At 51.1% G+C, this 10295-nt stretch overlaps 2 long non-coding RNA genes across 2 annotated transcripts; both read right to left on the bottom strand.

Moving 5' to 3' along the window:
- Positions 1-1702: 1702 nt before the first annotated feature.
- On the bottom strand, positions 1703-3012 carry LOC124108720 (uncharacterized). The gene is made up of 2 exons (XR_006856752.2): positions 2518-3012; positions 1703-2271 (listed from the first exon to the last, which is right to left on the bottom strand). It is a non-coding gene; the product is annotated as an uncharacterized LOC124108720 (long non-coding RNA).
- Positions 3013-6376: 3364 nt separating this feature from the next.
- LOC124108635 (uncharacterized) lies at positions 6377-9854 on the bottom strand. Its single transcript, XR_009228844.1, has 3 exons — positions 9701-9854; positions 9229-9413; positions 6377-7365 (listed from the first exon to the last, which is right to left on the bottom strand). It is a non-coding gene; the product is annotated as an uncharacterized LOC124108635 (long non-coding RNA).
- Between the last annotated feature and the right edge of the window lie 441 nt (positions 9855-10295).

Genomic DNA, 10295 nt, shown 5'->3' with positions numbered 1-10295 from the left:
CCTGAGCACAAGGCAGCTTCCACGGTGTGTTAGCTTCCATTCCCTTCATCCTAGTCCCCACCGCAGCCAGACGAGGGGATCCCAGTCTAACATTTGGAACATGGTGATAAAGAATGTGGCATTGGAGCCAAGCAGATGAAGGACAAGTCAGGCCCTGTCACACAGGAGCTGACTTCAAGGGTTGGTCCCACATCTGTAAATAGGGACCTGGCCATGCCCCCCCCCCCCCCGTTTGTTGTGAGGAATGAGTCACAGCAGGAATGTGAGTGCTTTGCATAGGGCCCTAGAGGAGTGTGATTGAGTCCCTGTGTTCTCCCTCTCCTGGTGGCTCTTCTTCCTTCTCAAGAAGGATTCCGCCAGGCCCCCTGGATAGGGCTCTAGGCTGATCTTCTCCTTCCTAGAAAATGCTCAGGTCTTGAAGCCTTTTTCAGTCCCAAAGTCTGAGGATGATCTCTATCACTAGCTGTGGCCTGGGCTGTCCCATGATCAATTTAGCAGACTGGATTCAAGGAGCCTTAGGCCAAGAACTCAGGACACAGCTGTTTGGTGTGAGAGAGGTCAGGAAAGGCCTAGAACATGAAGGAAACCCAGACTCCAACTGGGGGTGAGAGAGGAGATGCTCAGTGTCACTGTGTGTGTGTGGTGTGTGTGTGTGTGTGTGTGTGAGAGAGAGAGAGAGAGAGAGAGAGAGAGAGAGAGAGAGAGGAGAGAGGAGAGAGAGAGAGAGAGAGAGAGAGAGAGAGAGAGAGACTCAAAATAACATTTGTCCCATTTTCTCCTTTTTCTAGATCTGGACTGATTGAGGCAGGGTCTGCCTTCCATCTTTCAGGACAGGGTGAGTATGTGTTGGGGTTAGATGTGACCAGCTATGGCTTTACCTACATAAAATAAAGTCTTCTAAATTTTTGGGTGCAGTTTGGGTGCTATTTTATGCCTCTGTCATCTATGAAATCAAGGATTTCTAGTTCATTGATTCCTTCAAGGGATATACTGTGCGAGGCCAGGAGACAATACCGTACGTAGATCTAGAGACCAGCCCTGTGCTGGGTACCAGAGATAAAGCAAGAAGGATATGTGATTGTGCTGGCCTCTGCCCCTCCCAGCCCCGTGGCTCACAGTGCAGAGTTCAGGGTGATGGCATTTGGCAAGCTGTGGGGGCCAGAGGGCTGCTTACTCTGCTTGGGTAGGCAGCAGGAAGCCCCACTTCAAGGAGGGCTTGTGCCTCCTCCAAAGACCAGATGGATATCTGTGAAGGCCCTGTGGCAGGGACAGTCACCCCAGGCCATAATCCCATGTGTACAAGCACTCACAACTGTGACAGAACACAGGCAGTGTGCTAGATGTGGCCCTAAGTAGCCAGAACATTGGAGACAAGGACAGAGAGGACAGACAAGATGGAGATGCTCATCCCAAAGGTCATATCACCAAATACTCATGGCATAACTGAGGAATTTGGACTTTGGCCTGTGGGCAGGGGCTGGGCTGGGAGGGGGTCATGAAGACCCCACCTAGGAAGACATTGCTCTAGGGAGGGCAAGTGTTGTCCTCTCAGCTCCAGCCGTTATCCCAGGTGGGAGGGCAGACACAGAGAGCCATGTCATCCAACTAACTCTTTCAGAGAAGTTGGAAATCTGGGTTTTCATGTGGCACTGTCATTTTGAAATGTAGATTCCACAAATTCCACAAAACAAAACACACAGGCTCAGGCCAAACAGAAAAGGTCTATAATCCCCATCTGGCCACTAGCATGTGACCTCTGCCTCTTGTAGGAAGAGAGGTGCCCACGGGTCCCAAGCAAGAATGACTGTGTCAGAGTTTGACCCCTATGTTAGCATTCTGGGGATGGCTGTACGGGAGGCCAGAGTCCAAAGAGGCAGCGAGATCAGTTAAGAATCTAGTAGGAAAATCTCATTCTTCTTGATCCATTGATTTAATAAGTATTTATGGAGCATGTTCTGTGTGCAAGCCAGGTGCTATTATGGGAGGCTTATCCTGATTGTCCCCACCTCTAGGCCAAGTTCCAGCTAATTCTGTTGATCCTTCCTGGCATCCGGTCCTTTCTCTGTCTGACGCCACACTTCACATCCCAAGAGAAATCTGTTCTCTGCAGGACGCCTGGAACCCTGCACATCCTCTCCTGCAGACTTTGTCCCCTCTGGTCACATCCCTTCCTCTCCTCTTTTGGAGTTGACTGCTCCTACTCAGCTCTGCATCTGAGCACTCGTCCTCCAGGAGAGGAACTTCCTTTTTCAGCTTTCCAGGTCTTTTCATCTGCAGGAAATTAGCAGAGTTTTACTCTGGATCGGAGCAAACACTTGCATATTTGTGCATCTAGCTGAGCATCCAACTCGGGCCTGGGCTAGTCCCAAAGCACTGGGAGGTATAAGGGTTCCTGTCCTTGAGGTTCTCCCAGGTAGGAGGGAATGAGCCCTGTCCACCACAAAAAGCCGTTCAATGCCCAAAGGCTGGTCCCCATGAGCCTGCTGGGGCCTCGAGAATGTAGCATTAGGCACTTACCCTTCACAGCCTCATGGAAGTCTCACCACAGCCTATCAAATTCAGCCCCTTATTGTCCCATTTTCCAGATGAGACTGAGGTTCTCAGAGTGGAATAACCAACCAGTCAGTCCAGGCTTGCAGAACTGTCAGCAGCACTTGGGTTTGGCCCCAGGTTGGTTGACTGCAAAGCTCATTTCCATCACAGTCGAGGGGCATCCATCGTGGATGAGGGCCATTCAATTTGGGCTGAGGGCCCCAGTCTGAGGTGGTAGAGGAGGTGACCATTCCCCTTCTTCCACTTTCTTCTTCTTCATTTTGGTGTGTGTCCATTTCTTGAATGGGATATGAGTGTTGGGGAACTGCTGGGGCACATCCCCATGACATCTGCCTGGGCTTTCTCCAGGATGGCTAGTGCTCGAAAAAATGATTGTGAGGGACCTGGCTGCTAGAGCAAGCCATGCAGCCACCTCACCCTCCTCTGGCCTCATCCAGCCTCTCTGGCCTCTGACTCTCCTCTCCAGTGTAACCCTCCTTCTCTTCCTCCTAGATGAAGAGCCTGAGGCAGTGAATGTGCAACGATTTGGAACCAGGCAGGGTCCATTAACTCATCTGTGACCTTGACTCTGGGCCTGTAAAATGGTTATAAACATTGACTATTCCAGAGGGAACTAGTGGAAATCAAACAATTGAAGATTAACAGAAGAAAAATGCTAAAAAATTATGAAGCATGAATTTTTCTTTCATTCCACCAAGATTTCTTGAGTGTGAACTCTGTGGCTAGCCCTGCCCTGGATTCTAAGGTTCAGTCCTAAGGAAGACAGACACAGCTCCCGCCTGCACAGAGCTTACAGTCTGGGGACAGAGACAGATGTTTAAATACCATCTATTAAAAATACCACTATTAAAAAACAGACTGGAACAAACGTGGGGTCCTGAGGCTTTCCTGAGGAAGTGGGATTTAAGCTGAAGGATGAGGGTCACCTGTACAGAGCAGGGAAGAAGGTCCCAGGGTATGAGTGCCAATCATTGGGCAGGGGAACAAGGCAAAGGGTTGTAATGGGGCAGCAGGAACTAGGGGAGGCTGAGGGTCTGACTGGAGCTGTGTAGTCACTATAACAAAATTCCTGAGAAAATCACCTTGTAAAGTGGAAAGGTTTATTTTAGTTCCCTTTTGGAGATTGCAGCCTATGATCGGTTGGCCTAATTGCTTTGGGATTGCCTGTGGTAAGGCAGTATATCATGGTGGGAGTGTGTAGTGGAGTGAAACTGCTTACCTCATCATAATCCAGGGAGCAAAAATTAAAAAAAAGTAAGAAGATTGCCAGGGTTGCACAATCCCCTTCAAGGGCATGTCCCCAGTGACCCAAAGACCTCTCCCATTAGACCCCACTTCTTAAAGCTTCCACCACCTCCCACTAGCAGCCCCCTGGGGACCAAGCATTTAACACACAGGGATTTGGGATTGGGTATGGCCTTGCAAAAGGGAGCTGTTGAGGAACTTGGTTGAAGTGACTTGACCACAACAGACCTTTCTCTCTAGCACTTTGCTCTTTGACCTGGTTCCTGCAGCTTCTCAGTGCATTCTTTACCTTCTGCCTCCATTTTGCATGTTGAGAAGTCAGGCCTGGGGGGAGGTCTAGGCCCTCACCCCGTCCCTGGGCTGAGGGACAGCTGATTGGAAGCAGATGCCATGCCCTGGTGGGGCCCTGCCGGGAGTGGTGAGGCCGTGGAGGGCCTGGCTCCCCCATGCTGACCTCAGACCTGCACCACTGGCATGTCCAGGCCGCAGACTCTCTGTCAGCAAAGCCGCATCCGTCCTGCAGAGAGACGGTCACTGTGGCTGCCCACACCTCCAACCCAGCAATTTCCCTGCCACGGTGAGAAACCTCCTACAGTCCCTGGCTAGAGACAGCCTCCTCCAACTCGGCCTGGAGCCTGGCTGGGGGAGGGAGAGATGCCAGCTAGGTTCTTGGAAAGGCATGAGACTGGCAGAGGTCTCTGTCACCTGCACCTGGTTCCTCAGCACACCTGTATCAGCACAGTGCAGATGAGGCCACCAGGACACTACTTGCCATGTACGAGGCTTTGTGTTAAGGATTTTGTATCTTCCCATTTAATCCTCAGTAACAGCTCCTTAAGGCCCAACTGTTGGGGAGACTCAGAGAAGGCATCTTGTCACACAGCCTGTAGCAGCAGAACTGGGATCTGGACCAGGCTATTGGGGTCCATGGTTAAATGCAGTGGAGACCCGGTGGTTGCTCCTGAACCTATTGCTCCCAGAGACCCCTATGGGCACACATGTTGGCACAGGGCACTAAAATGGGCACAGTGTGTTAGAGAAGCCTCTGGAGGCAGAATCCTAGGCTCTGTTCACTGTTAAGGGCGATGTGCTTGCATTTGGTTTTGTTTGGATCATGCCCAGGGGTCCCCTCACAGAGGGATGTTGCAGATGGTTGTCTCTGAATACCCTTGGGGACCATCTCCCACATACCCCCTGCTGGGGCTATGCCTCCACTGAGCTCTGCCTTTATGTCTCCAAGTCCCAGTAGGTACCTGCAGAGTCTGGCAAGGTTTCGGGTCCTCTCAGAGACAACTCCTGTATTCTTCAGCAGCCCTAAATGCCACTTCTCTAACAGCTGTCCCTCCCTCTTGGGACAGCTTAAATGCATCCTCTTTCCTCTGCTCCTCCAGTCCCCCCTCCCCCCACGGACTTGTACGGATCCGCACTCTCACAGAACTGTGACCCTCTCTGCCCTGTGTTTGGGAGCTCACATCTGGGGCTCCTGGAGTGTAAGAGAAAAGGCAGAGGCCCCCACTGCAGAGCCTGGCCTCTGCTGTGTCTTCCTGCTACTGTCCAATTACTGAGAAGGAAAAAAAAACAAACATGGCAGGTCACCCCACTGGAGACCACTTTGTTGTCTGTTCTAGGCCAGAATTTCCTTGGTAGTCCTTGGGCAGGTGAATCGGCACTGAGGCTGACCCCATTGAGGGTGGGGTCTGTGATGGCAGATGTGTGTGGCTTTCTGGGGACTTTAAGATGCAGAGGAAGAATACAGCTATTTGTGTTTGGGGGTTTGAAAAGGAGAAGTAGCCCCCAAACCAGCCTAGATCCTGAGAAAGGGGGACTGAAGCTCTGATTCAGTCTGAAGGTGGACTCGATGCTGGAGAGATGGCCACAGATGTGCATGAACAAGCTGTGAGTGTGGGCTGTGACCCTGCAGAGCACTGAGCAGATGGCAACCCTCAGTCATCCTTGGCCATCCTTGGAGTCCTCCCTCTGGAAGGTCCCTGTGGCCTGCGTTGTGTGCAAGTTGGTGCAGGAACAGCTTCCTCCTCTGACACATGGCATTCCTCAGTGGGAACTGATCAGTGTTCCAGTTCTCCTGGCCAATGTGTGAAAAGTGAGCCTTCTGTCCCCCTCTTTTTGAGTCACAAGATGTTGGGGTTCTGGGGCAATCAAAGGGAGAGGAATCTTCAAGAAGAAGGTTTATTCTTTTAATTATACAGATGTTCTTTGACTTTCTGTGGGATTATATTCCAATAAACCCATCATAAATTAAAGCCATCGGAAGTCGAAAATGCATTTAATACATCGGGCCTCCTGAGCATCACGGTTTAGCAACAGAGCACACTTCGGAGAATCCATTGTTTCCCTCCTGATCCAGTGGGTGGCTGGGAGCTGCTGCTGCTCAGGATCATGGGAGATCATTATATCAGATATCCCTAGCATGGGAAAAGATCCAAATTCAAAATTCAAGATGTCATTTCTACTGAATATGTATTGCTTTTGCACATTGGAAAGTCTAAAAATCATAAGTTGAACCATTGTAAATTAAGGATCATCTGTAATAGGTTGAATCTGGATAGTTTTAATTAAAATTACAAAATCAAAGAAATGCAGTGGTATTTACACCTCAAATTTCTGTTGGCTGTCGTCATGGTTGCTAAGACAACTGCTCAGAGCTTACTAGGTGCCAGGTCCTTACCAAACCTCCCATATACATTATCGTATTTAATCTTCACAACAAGGTAGGTGCCTTTGTCACCATTTTAAAGATGAGAAAACTGAGGCATACAGAGGCTCACTGCCTTTTCCAAAGTCCTACAGCTAAGCTAAGAACCAGGCTGATAATAACCCTCATGTCTTACCCTCCAAAGTCCTTCAACCAGAGATCCCACTGCTGTGTCTGTGGGCAACCTAGGAGATACATGCCTGCCGGAGGAGCCCGAGGTCTGAGGGGATGGTCAGGCCTCCATCAGGTGCCTGTCCCCTGCAGCAGCTGGATCTCATTACAGTGCCGACAGCAGTCTAGAAAGCCACCTTCTCCAGGGCTGCAGGGGAACAGGACAACCACAGCCAGTGACCCCTGGAGGCCTTTGGGTTCCCACTGCCCACCCGGCCGAGTTTCACAAGCCTGTTGACGTTGATGGGCAGCCTGTGTGGAGCATGCAGGAAGCCCAGGGGCCTGTGGTCTGCCAGCGTTGCTCAGAGTTTCCTGGGCTGAGTCTTCCTGCTGGGCTTCCTCGGGACTTTGCCAGCGCCCCCTGTCCCGAGGCTGTGGGGGTCCCATCTGGCTCTGAGAGGCGGCTGAGGGCCTGGAAGGCCCATGCTCTGAGTGCTAGCCTGGAAAGCTCTTGAGGCCCCGCTAATGGCCTCGGCATGTCTGATTGTCTCTGGGGACCAGCACCACAGGGTGGGGCAGGGACTGTGCTACTTCCAGTCAGGAGACCTGAGTTTCACTCTCAACCCCGAGGTCCTCCCTGAGCCCCATTCCTTCACCCACTTCAGGGCAGTGATCTGACCTTGGGCCTACTCCTGGTAGTCCTATCTTCTGGAAACTTCTGAGAGTTTGGGCGTAACAGGTTCCTGAAAAGGAAGAGAAAAGCATTCCCACTGGAAAATAGCCAAAACTAAGGCACAGAGTTAGTCCTCCCTGCACCCCACCACCAGCTCTCTGTGCCTGGGAGTTGTCCTTAATGTTTACATATATTAACTCACTTGCCTCTCTGTCATCCCTATGAGGTAGGTATTAGCTTGCTCTATTTTATAGATGAAGTGGTGGAGACTGAGAGAGGTAAAGTAACTTGCTCAAGGTCACATAGCTGGAAGTGGGGAGCCAAGACCCGAACGTAGGTAGTCTGGGATGCAAGCAGGAGTGGAGGCGGGGATCTGGGACTGGCCCCATCGGCCTCATCCCCTGCTGCAGGGCAGTGTTGATGTACAGACATATTCCTGAAACATGTGACGTGCAGAAGGTATGGCTAGCTTGCTGATATGGGGACACTGGCAGTTCACATAGTAAGGGAATGAGAGAGTTGATGAGTGGGGGAAAGCACTGAGGCCTCCAAGGCTCAGATCTGGCCCCTGCCCCAGGCGTCTCCATCAGTAGACTTCTTCCCCATGGGGCTGCTGGCCCCCACTGACTGTGGGCAGGCAAGAATTTTAAGCAGTTCCTCCATTTCCTCTGGCCCCCTCCTCTTAGGCCATTCTCTCCTCTAGGAACACTGGCATCTCAAACTTCCTTCCAGGAGCTCCCCAGGGGCTCAGGGTCCACAGAGAGCCAGGTCTGCGGGACACAGAGCTGGAGGCAAACCTTGCTGCCGGCAGAGGCTGCTGAGAGACCAGCCAGTCTGCAGGGCCCAGAGCTGGGGTTGGTGAGAAAGGAAGCTTCCGTTCTCTGTGGCATTCAGACCCCACCAGAATGTGGCTTTGGGCCAGGATCCCTCTGGGCAAGAAAGGATGACTCGACAGAAAAAGCATCCTGGCCCCGGGATAACTGGAGCCGCCACACTGGGGCTGGTGCCAAATGGCAGGGCTGCGAATTGATGACCCTCCAACTCAGCCTTCAGCTCCACCCTCTGCCTCCTCGAGAAGCTGTCCTCCAGGCTGGGGTTTTGAGACCCTTTGGAGTGAATGGGTCTGATCTTTCAACTTTCAAACATAGACAAGAGGGGGCCTGGCGTTGGCCAGCTCTTTCCTACTCCCAGGAGTGGAACTGGTAAATAGGGAGAAGCAGGCAGCCCTGGAGACCCCTCAGGCCTGGCCCAGGGTGGGAGCTGGTATGATTAGAGAGGATGGATGGGGCGCTGGGGAGCTGGCCTGGGCTGCACAGGGGGAATTCCAGCTAGGCGAGCCAGTTGGAAGCACATGTGTTTAGACAGGCGCGGAGACCCACAAAGCCGCTTCTCCGTTCTTCCAGGGCAGCTTCTGAAAAATTAAGGATTTCAGGATCCTGGGATCTATCTGTCATAAGAGGAGCCTCACGACACAGGCCAGTGGCCACTGGGGACTATGGTTGTCCTGTAATTGATACCAGCCTTCTGCCCAATTGCAGAATCAGATGGTGATGACCGTGTGAAAATGACTATCTTTTTATGGCTGGGGCCATAGCGGCTGCTGGCATCTATTGAGTGCCCCCCATACCCTCTTGATGACCATTACATGTTTGATCTTAAGCATTCCTTGTAACAAACTTACAAAATAGGCAGGTACTCATCTTGCCCTCAATTTACAGAGAAGAAAATGCACTGCGGAAGGTTAAGTAGCTGGCTTAAGGTTACCCAGTGGCAGAATAATCCAAATCTACAGCCATAAATGCTCTACTTGATACATGCCCCTTACCCCTACCCAATGGAGGAGGAAAAAAGGATAGAGTCCCTACAGCTCTACCTCCCCTGAGTGCCACACAGTGGTCAAAGGCCACTAGGGTTGGCCCATGGAAACACTGACCCCTTTCTAGGAAGCATTGCAACATGCAGCGATTTCCTGTGTAACGCATCACGGGGTGCTTGGGGCTGGTGAGCAGTGAACATTCTTGGACCTGCGGCTAAAAGACAGGATGAGCTTATCTCTTGACTTCATAACTGCATGACTTTGACAGCCCACTCTGTCTCCCTGGACCTTGGTTCTCACACCTGTAAAATGGGAAAAAAGAACATGATGGCTCTCCATTACCTGCTTCAGCAATGACACACAAACACTGCAGCACAGGGCCTGGCCAGAGAGAAAGCAAAAGGTAGCGGTAGGAGTAGGATGAGAGGATGGAGAGATGGAGAGGAGAAAGAGGAGACGGGAGGTGGGCAGGAAGGGAGGGTCTGTGGCTGCATCATGCTGCTAGCATCAGAGGTCAGCACAGAGGCCAGCAAAGATCAGAACTTCCTTTAATTTAACAGATTAAGGGGCAACTATTTTGCACTACTACCTGCCTGGTGGAAGCACCTGGGATTATGCCAGGAGTCTTCGGTGAGGACACAGAGCAACAGAATGGAGTATCTTCCCAGGAAAACTGCACACTCAAACTGCTTTAGGCAGGTGCCTGGTGACAGCCAGTTCCCTGAAAGTGCCCTGTTTGTCACCTTCTGTCCTGCTCTAACCTGGCTTCTGTTGGTTGACTGGTTGCTGTTGCCCTAGCAACAGAGCAATAACGGAGGTGGCTGCAAATGACTGTTAAATCACTTAATTATTGCAGAAAACGGGCACAGTGCCAAACAGGGGTGGTTACAGCCACTTTAGACTTAGTCATTCCTGCAACTAAATGTGGCTGGGATGGTTGTAAACACGCACGAAAAAGCAGACACCCCAGCCCCCGCCCGCCAATGAATACATTTTGGTTGACTGAAGAACCCCTGAATTATGAAGACATTATTATATCTATTACCATTTTACCACTGAGTCAATTTTATTAGATTCAAAACTTTGGCAAATCAGTAATGTGTAGGGGCAGGCTACTTCCCTTCCTCAACATTTCACAAGGATTTATCAATAATAGTATGTCCTTTCTGTTTGGGCTATTATTA

Source organism: Marmota monax, unplaced genomic scaffold (assembly GCF_021218885.2).
Source record: "Marmota monax isolate L192 unplaced genomic scaffold, Marmota_monax_Labrador192_F-V1.1 WCK01_AAM20220418_F8-fsc00181, whole genome shotgun sequence".
Classification (NCBI taxonomy): Eukaryota; Metazoa; Chordata; class Mammalia; order Rodentia; family Sciuridae; genus Marmota; species Marmota monax.
This window is presented reverse-complemented; position numbering and strand designations above follow the sequence as displayed.